The following is a 9,574-nucleotide window of genomic DNA, read 5'->3' on the forward strand; positions in this document are numbered from 1 at the left end:
GTGTTGGGGTAATTTCTATAACATCATCGGAATCCTTGTCGGGATCCGATTCATCGGAGAATTGGTAATCCTCCCAATACTTTGCTTCCTTGGCGGAAACACCATTGACCATAATTAACTTTGGTCGGTTGGTTGAGGATTTTCTTCTACTTAACCGTTTTATTATTTCCCCCACTGGTTCTATTTCTTCTTCCGGTTCCGATTCTTCTTCCGGTTTCGATTCTTCTTCCGGTTCCGACTCTTCTTCCGGTTCCTCTTCGGGAACTTGTGAATCAGTCCACGAATCATTCCAATTTACATTTGACTCTTCATTATTATTAGGTGAGTCAATGGAACTTGTTCTAGAGGTAGACATCTATCACATAATATCAAACGCGTCAAGAGATTAATATATCACATAATATTCACAAGTAAACACGCTCGAAGTCCAGACTCACTAATGCATCCTAACAAACTCGATAAGACACACTAATGCAAAATTCTGGTTCTCTAAGACCAACGCTCTGATACCAACTGAAATGTCCCATTCTTATTGATTAAAAACGTTCCATATTAATTGATTTCGTTGCGAGGTTTTGACCTCTATATGAGACTTTTTCAAAAACTGCATTCATTTTAAAACAAACCATAACCTTTATTTTATCAATAAAGGTTTAAAAAGCTTTACGTAGATTATCAAATAATGATAATCTAAAATATCTTGTTTACACGCGACCATTACATAATGGTTTACAATACAAATATGTTATGACGAAATAAGTTTCTTGAATGCAGTTTTTACACAATATCATACAAGCATGGACTCCAAATCTCGTCCTTATTTAAGTATGCGATAGCGGAAGCTCTTAATAATCACCTGAGAATAAACATGCTTAAAACGTCAACAAAAATAATGGTGAGTTATAGGTTTAACCTATATATTATCAAATCATAATAATAGACCACAAGATTTCATATTTCAATACACATCCCATACATACAGATAAAAATCATTCATATGGTGAACACCTGGTAACCGACATTAACAAGATGCATATTTAAGAATATCCCCATCATTCCGGGACACCCTTCGGATATGATATAAATTTCGAAGTACTAAAGCATCCGGTACTTTGGATGGGGTTTGTTAGGCCCAATAGATCTATCTTTAGGATTCGCGTCAATTAGGGTGTCTGATCCCTAATTCTTAGATTACCAGACTTAATAAAAAAGGCATATTCGATTTCGATAATTCAACCATAGAATGTAGTTTCACGTACGTGTGTCTATTTTGTAAATCATTTATAAAACCTGCATGTATTCTCATCCCAAAAATATTAGATTTTAAAAGTGGGACTATAACTCACTTTCACAGATTTTTACTTCGTCGGGAAGTAAGACTTAGCCACTGGTTGATTCACGAACCTATAACAAATATGTACATATATATCAAAGTATATTCAAAATATATTTACAACACTTTTAATACATTTTGATGTTTTAAGTTTATTAAGTCAGTTATCCTCGTTAGTAACCTACAACTAGTTCTCCAACGTTAGATGTACAGAAAAAAAATTGATATATATTATCTTGAATCAATCTACGACCCAGTGTATACATATCTCAGTATTGATCACAACTCAAACTATATATATTTTGGAATCAACCTCAACCCTGTATAGCTAACTCCAACATTCACATATAGAGTGTTTATGGTTGTTCCGAAATATATATAGATGTGTCGACATGATAGGTCGAAACATTGTTTACGTGTCTATGGTATCTCAAAATTACATAATATACAATACAAGTTGATTAAGTTATGGTTGGAATAGATTTGTTACCAATTTTCACGTAGCTAAAATGAGTAGTTTTTACCAATTTTGTTTTGCTAGCCATTTCTTCGTTTCTAATCCTTTTTGAGTGATTTAAGCGGCCACGGTTTCGTATTGAACTTGAATTTATGAAACTAAACAGAAAAGGTATAGGTTTATAGTCGGAAATATAAGTTACAAGTCATTTTTGAAAGAGGTAGTCATTTCCGTCGAAAGAACGACATCTTGATGACTGTTTTGAAAAACATACTTTCACTTTGAGTTTAACCATGATTTTTGGATATTGTTTCATGTTCATAAGAAAAATCATTTTCCCAGAAGTATAGCTTTTAAATCAAAGTTTTTCATAGTTTTTAATTATCCAAACCAAAACAGCCCCCGGTTGTAACTACGACGGCGTAAATCCGGTTTTATGGTGTTTATCGTGTTTCCGGGTTTTAAATCATTAAGTTAGCATATCATATAGATATAGATCATGTGTATAGTTGATTTTAAAAGTGTAGTTAGAAGGATTAACTTTATTTGTGAACAAGTTTAAAATTAACTAAACTATGTTCTAGTGATTACTAGTTTACCACTTCGAATATGATAGCTTTTTATGTATGAATCGAATGATGTTATGAACATCATTACTACCTTAAGTTCCTTGGATAAACCTACTGGAAAAGATAAAAATGGATCTAGCTTCAACGGATCCTTGGATGGCTCGAAGTTCTTGAAGCAGAATCATGACACGAAAACAAGTTCAAGTAAGATCATCACTTGAAATAAGATTGTTATAGTTATAGAAATTGAACTAAAGTTTGAATATGATTATTACCTTGTATTAGAATGATAACCTACTGTAAGAAACAAAGATTTCTTGAGGTTGAATGATCACCTTACAAGATTGGAAGTGAGCTAGCAAACTTGGAAGTATTCTTGATTTTATGAAACTAGAACTTGTAGAATTTATGAAGAACACTTAGAACTTGAAGATAGAACTTGAGAGAGATCAATTAGATGAATAAAATTTAAGAATGAAAGTATTTGTAGGTGTTTTTGGTCGTTGGTGTATGGATTAGATATAAAGGATATGTAATTTTGTTTTCATGTAAATAAGTCATGAATGATTACTCATATTTTTGTAATTTTATGAGATATTTCATGCTAGTTATCAAATGATGGTTCCCACATGTGTTAGGTGACTCACATGGGCTGCTAAGAGCTGATCATTGGAGTGTATATACCAATAGTACATACATCTAAAAGCTGTGTATTGTACGAGTACGAATACAGGTGCATACGAGTAGAATTGTTGATGAAACTGAACGAGGATGTAATTGTAAGCATTTTTGTTAAGTAGAAGTATTTTGATAAGTGTCTTGAAGTCTTTCAAAAGTGTATGAATACATATTAAAACACTACATGTATATACATTTTAACTGAGTCGTTAAGTCATCGTTAGTCGTTACATGTAAGTGTTGTTTTGAGACCTTTAGGTTAACGATCTTGTTAAATGTTGTTAACCCAACGTTTATAATATCAAATGAGATTTTAAATTATTATATTATCATGATATTATGATATATTAATTATATCTTAATATGATATATACATTTAAATGTCGTTACAACGATAATCGTTACATATATGTCTCGTTTCGAAATCCTTAAGTTAGTAGTCTTGTTTTTACTTATGTAGTTCATTGTTAATACACTTAATGATATATTTAATTATCATATTATCATGTTATATATAATATAACAATGTATTAATATACTTCATATATATTTAGTAAGACGTGGTTATAACGATAATCGTTATATGTATCGTTTCGAGTTTCATACGTCAATAGTCTCCTTTTTAAGTATATAACTTATTGTTACTATTTTTAATGAGAAACTTGATGATCATTATATCATGTTAAACATATATATTTATTCATTTATGTATCATCATGTCATATACAACTTATAGCGTTGGTGAATCATTGGTCAAACTGGGTAATCAGACGTTTACAAATTCAATTAACCAAGTCTTAACAAGTTTGATTGCTTAACATGTTGGAAACATTTAATCATGTAAATATAGTTTTCATTAAACTTATAATCATAGAAAGGTTCGAAAAAGTTCGGGTCACTACATAAGATACCAGAAAAACTATCTGATCCAGGAAGTTTCACAATTCCATGTTTTCTGAGTAGTCTTAGTTCAATAGAAGCATTGGCAGACTTAGGTGCTAGTATAAATTTAATGCCGTATTCACTATACGCTAAACTAGACCTTGGAGAATTGAAACCAACAAGAATAAGTATACAACTAGCCGATAGATCAGTAAAATATCCTAGAGAGATAATGGAGAACATGCTAGTTAAAGTTGGTACTTTAGTATTTCCAGTAGATTTTGTTGTTCTGGACATGGAAGAAGATTCTCAAGTTCCTCTCATATTAGGAAGACCATTCTTAAACACGGCTAAAGCAATGATAGACGTGTTTGGTAAGAAACTGACCCTAAGTATAGAGAACGAGAGTGTTACCTTTTCTGTTGATAGAGCAATGCAACAACCGCAATCTGCAGATGATACATGCTATTATATTCAAACTATAGATTCACATGCAGAATTGTTAGAAGAATTTCCAGAATTACAAGGAACATGACAATGTTCTTTAGGAGAAGGTACTAAACTAATTGATGAAACTGAAATGTTAGCTACACTTATGGCTAATGGATATGAACCAACAACAGAAGAAATTCAAATGCTAAAAGAAGAAGACAGATATCGATATAAATCATCGATAGAAGAACCACCGAAACTAGAGTTAAAGCCACTTCCAAACCATTTGGAATACGCTTATTTACATGGTGAATCTGAATTACCTGTAATAATATCGTCTTCTCTTACTGAAAATGAAAAATCTCAACTCATTTCTGTGCTAAAAGCTCATAAACCAGCTATTGCATGAAAGATTCATGATATTAAAGGAATAAGTCCTTCGTATTGCACACATAAAATCCTTATGGAAGAAGGTCATAAAACGTATGTGCAACGCCAACGAAGACTAAATCCTAATATGCAAGATGTTGTTAAGAAAGAAATTATTAAACTGCTAGATGCAGGTTTAATTTATCCAATTTCTGATAGTCCATGGGTAAGCCCAGTTCAATGCGTGCCTAAGAAGGGTGGCATGACTGTCATCACAAATGAGAAAAATGAGCTTATTCCGACTAGGACTGTAATAGGATGGCTGTATGTATTGATTATAGAAAATTAAATGACGCCACCAGAAAAGATCACTTTCCCTTACCTTTCATTGATCAAATGTTGGAAAGATTAGCCGAAAATAGTTACTATTATTTTCTTGATGGTTTTTCCGGATATTTTCAAATTCCAATAGCACCCGAGGACCAAGAAAAAACCACGTTCACGTGCCCTTATGGTACTTTTGCTTACAAACGCATGCCATTTGGACTATGCAACGCCCCTGCAACCTTTCAAAGGTGCATGATGTCGATTTTTCATGACATGATAGAAGAATGCATGGAAGTTTTCATGGATGACTTTTTAGTCTTCGGTGATACATTTGAATCATGTCTAGTTAATCTTGAACGAATGCTTATTAGATGTGAACAATCAAATCTAGTTCTTAATTGGGAAAAATGTCATTTCATGGTTAAAGAAGGCATCGTTCTTGGACATAAAATTTCAAAGGAAGGAATTGAAGTGGATAGAGCTAAAGTAGATGTAATTGCTAAACTTCCACATCCCACCAATGTTAGAGGAGTTAGGAGTTTTCTAGGGCATGCCGATTTTTACCGACATTTCATAAAAGATTTTTCTAAAATTGCCACTCCTATGAATAAACTCCTAGAAAAGGATGCTCCATTCATCTTTTCAGATGAATGTATCAAATCTTTTAATATTCTTAAAGAAAAACTCACTAATGCGCCGATTATGATAACTCCAAATTGGAATCTACCATTTGAACTTATGTGCGATGCAAGTGATTTTGCAATGGGAGCCGTTTTAGGACAAAGGATTGAAAAACGATTTCAACCTATATATTATGCTAGTAAGACGTTACAAGGAGCACAAACAAATTACACAACTACTGAAAAAGAACTCCTTGCTATTGTCTTTGCTTTTGGCAAATTTCGATCATATCTCGTTCTAGTAAAACAGTGGTCTATACTGACCATTCTGCTCTTAGATACCTATTTTCGAAACAAGATGCTAAACCACGATTAATCCGTTGGATCTTACTCTTACAAGAGTTTGATATTGAAATCCGAGATAAAAAGGGAGCAGAAAATCTCGCCGCTGATCATCTTTCTCGTCTTGAAAATCCCGAATTAGAAGTTCTAAATGAATCGGCCATACAAGACAACTTTCCTGATGAATATCTATTGAAGATAGATTATAATGAAATTCCGTGGTTTGCAGACTATGCAAACTATTTAGTATGTGAATTCCTTGAAAAAGGATTGTCGTACCAAAAACGAAAGAAATTCTTTAGTGATATAAAACACTATTTCGGGAAGATCCACATTTGTTTAAAAGTTATCCAGATGGAATAATACGCCGATGTGTATTTGGAGATGAAGCTAGTAAAATCTTAAACCATTGTCACACAGGACCAACAGGAGGGCATTATGGGCCTCAGCTCACAGCAAGAAAAGTTTATGATGCTGAATTCTATTGGCCTACAATTTTCAAAGACGCACACCTTCTTTGCAAATCCTGTGATGCATGTCAAAGGGCCGGAAAAATAAGTCAACGTGATGAAATGCCACAAAATGTCATTCAAGTATGTGAAGTATTTGACATTTGGGGTATTGACTTTATGGGTCCATTTCCAAAATCTCATAATAATCTATATATTCTCGTAGCCATTGATTATGTAACTAAATGGGCGGAAGCACAAGCTCTCCCAACTAACGATGCATGAGTTGTAGTCAACTTTTTAAAACATCTTTTTGCAAGGTTTGGAACACCGAAAGCTTTAATAAGTGATCGGGGTACTCATTTCTGTAATAATTAACTTGAGAAAGTTCTCAAAAGATATGGAGTAACTCATAAAATCTCCACTGCTTATCATCTACAGACAAGTGGACAAGTTGAAAATACCAACCGAGCTTTAAAACGTATTCTAGAGAAAACCATAGGATCAAATCCGAAGGAATGGTCCATTAAATTGGAGGATGCACTCTAGGCTTTTAGAACAGCCTACAAAACTCCAATTGGAACCACACCTTTTAAACTCGTTTACGGAAAAGCATGTCATCTTCTAGTAGAAATTAAACACAAAGCATTTTGGGCTTTAAAGACATGTAATCTTGATTTACATGAAGCTGGACGCCTACGATTAAGTCAATTAAACGAATTAGAAGAATTAAGACATGAAGCATACGAAAATTCGCTAATCTATAAGGAAAGAACGAAAAAAGGGCATGATAAAAGAATCAGAAGTTCAAAAGAATTTAAGGAAGGAGACAAAGTTCTTCTTTTCAATTCACGATTCAAGCTATTTCCTGGAAAATTGAAATCAAGATGGTCTGGACCATTCATAGTCAAAAGAGTTTTCCCATACGGAACAGTAGAATTAATAAATTCAAATGGGATTGAATTTAAAGTTAATGGTCACAGAGTTAAACATTACATAGATAGTCCGATGGAAGTTGACAACGAAGTTAATCACAATTTCAACACCACAGCTAACTAAGTGTGGGGAGAATCAAGTCTTTTAAGGATAATATGTATTTCTGTTAGAGTTAGATTTTCTGTTTTCGTGTAGTTCTAGAAAATGGAACCCGAATGGTCTTTCCCTAGCAGACCCTAAAGAACTAGTCTTCTTCCCCCATTCTGAATTTTTATTTTTTTTAGGTTTTACGAAATGAAGACTTCCTGTGAATTAAACCATGGTCTAATGCTACACGCTTTGATTACTAAACGTAATAATGACACCCTTCCAAGTGAAATAGTATCATTAATCAGAGGTAAATTGGACGAAGTAAGAAAAGAATCCAGATGCGAAAATAATAAGTTACAATTTGGTAAAGGAAAATCAAAATCCGCAGCAAAAAGAAGAGCACGACACCTTGAAAGATGTCACAAATGCGGAAAATGGTCACACGAAGGTAAATGTTCAAATAATCAAACCTATTCAAACACCGAATTTGTTATTTTATGCAGAGACGGACCGTTCATATGTTTAGAAGAAAAATCGATAAATGCTCGAGGTTACGCCTATGTAGCTATGGAAAACCAATTAGTCCGACTATCTTATGAGTGGGCTAGAGCATATCACTAAGAAATCTCTTTCACAGGTAAGTTTGTACAGTTTTCATTTTTATTTTTATTTTTATTTTTAACCTTTTGATAATAAACGCTAAATTGTTCGCTATAAAGTATTAAATTGGTATTTGATAAAATTAGGTCTTGCGACCGAAATTATTGATATCATATAAAAATTTATTACATCACTGCGAAATTTACCGTTTATTCTTAAGGTATAAATATCTTTAATCAATCAACCCAAAATATTTCAAAAATTCGTCATGAGTTAAATTAGGTTATGAAACCGAAATTACTTTACTGAAAAGAGGGGCGTATGTTTTTGATAATATTTGATTGATTAAAGTGGGATAAAAACCAAAAAGATTTTTAATTTTATTTTTACTTTGTTTTTAAAATTAATATATAAATATTAAATTAATATTGTGAATTTTTTTTTTAAATCAATATATTTAAGTTTGTAAATATTTGAAAATTTTAATATTTTTAATATAAGTTTGTATGTATAAAAACAAAAATATAATATAAGTTTGGTGTGAATTTTTAATTATTAATATGAATTTTCAATTTTATGCATTTTAAATTTAAGTTTGGTGTGAATTTAAAAACAAAAATTTACTTTATTTCGCTAAGTTAAAAATATGATTTTTAAAATTCGTCGTGAGTTGAAGACTAGGTCGTTGAACCGAAATTGCTTTACCCAAGGGAGGGATGGGAAATTTTATTATCATTATTTTTAATCTTATTGATTTAAAGTATGCCAAAAACATTAAAAAAACCCAAAAATCTTTGCTTTTAAAACAAACGCCAATATATTTGGAAACTTTGGTAAAATTTAATCATTTTTCTACGCTAATTACCCTCAATAATTTAAATTGGTACTAATTTCTTGCAAATGAGGGCATTGCAAGATCTTAAGTGTGGGAAGGGGTTAAATTCTTTCGGATTTAAAAAAAAAATTGATTTAAACACTTGGTTACCATTAAAAATACTAGTAACGCAGTAGTTGTATTAGAATCTAGTGCTCTCTGATAATAAAGAACAGCCCTAGTCTTATATACTGACTACCCACTTCTAGTAAAAATTTTCAAAATTTTCAATTAAATGAACTCAAAATCATGTTTATACATATTTATGAACGATAAAACTAGGTGTTAACACCGAAATTATTGTTACCTCGGAAAGGACATAAATTGAGAAACAAACCAAAATGTTAGAATTCATTTAAAATGGAATAGAGGACAATAAAAAGGCAAATAAAAGAAAATAAAAGCCAAGTGTGGGAAAATTTACCAAAGTTATTTAAAACATATATCACATATTTTTGTACAAATAACTGAAGATACTTTTGCTTTGGACTAATCTAAAAAATTTTACCCGATTTACTGTAAGAGAGATGGATCTACACGATGAATCAATTCCATCATTTAAAGGAAGTAAAGTCTTCTGAAAAAGAAACGTGCTTCTTGATTTAGGTCATGAAGT

Source organism: Rutidosis leptorrhynchoides, chromosome 1, assembly GCF_046630445.1.
Source record: "Rutidosis leptorrhynchoides isolate AG116_Rl617_1_P2 chromosome 1, CSIRO_AGI_Rlap_v1, whole genome shotgun sequence".
NCBI classification, from domain to species: domain Eukaryota; kingdom Viridiplantae; phylum Streptophyta; class Magnoliopsida; order Asterales; family Asteraceae; genus Rutidosis; species Rutidosis leptorrhynchoides.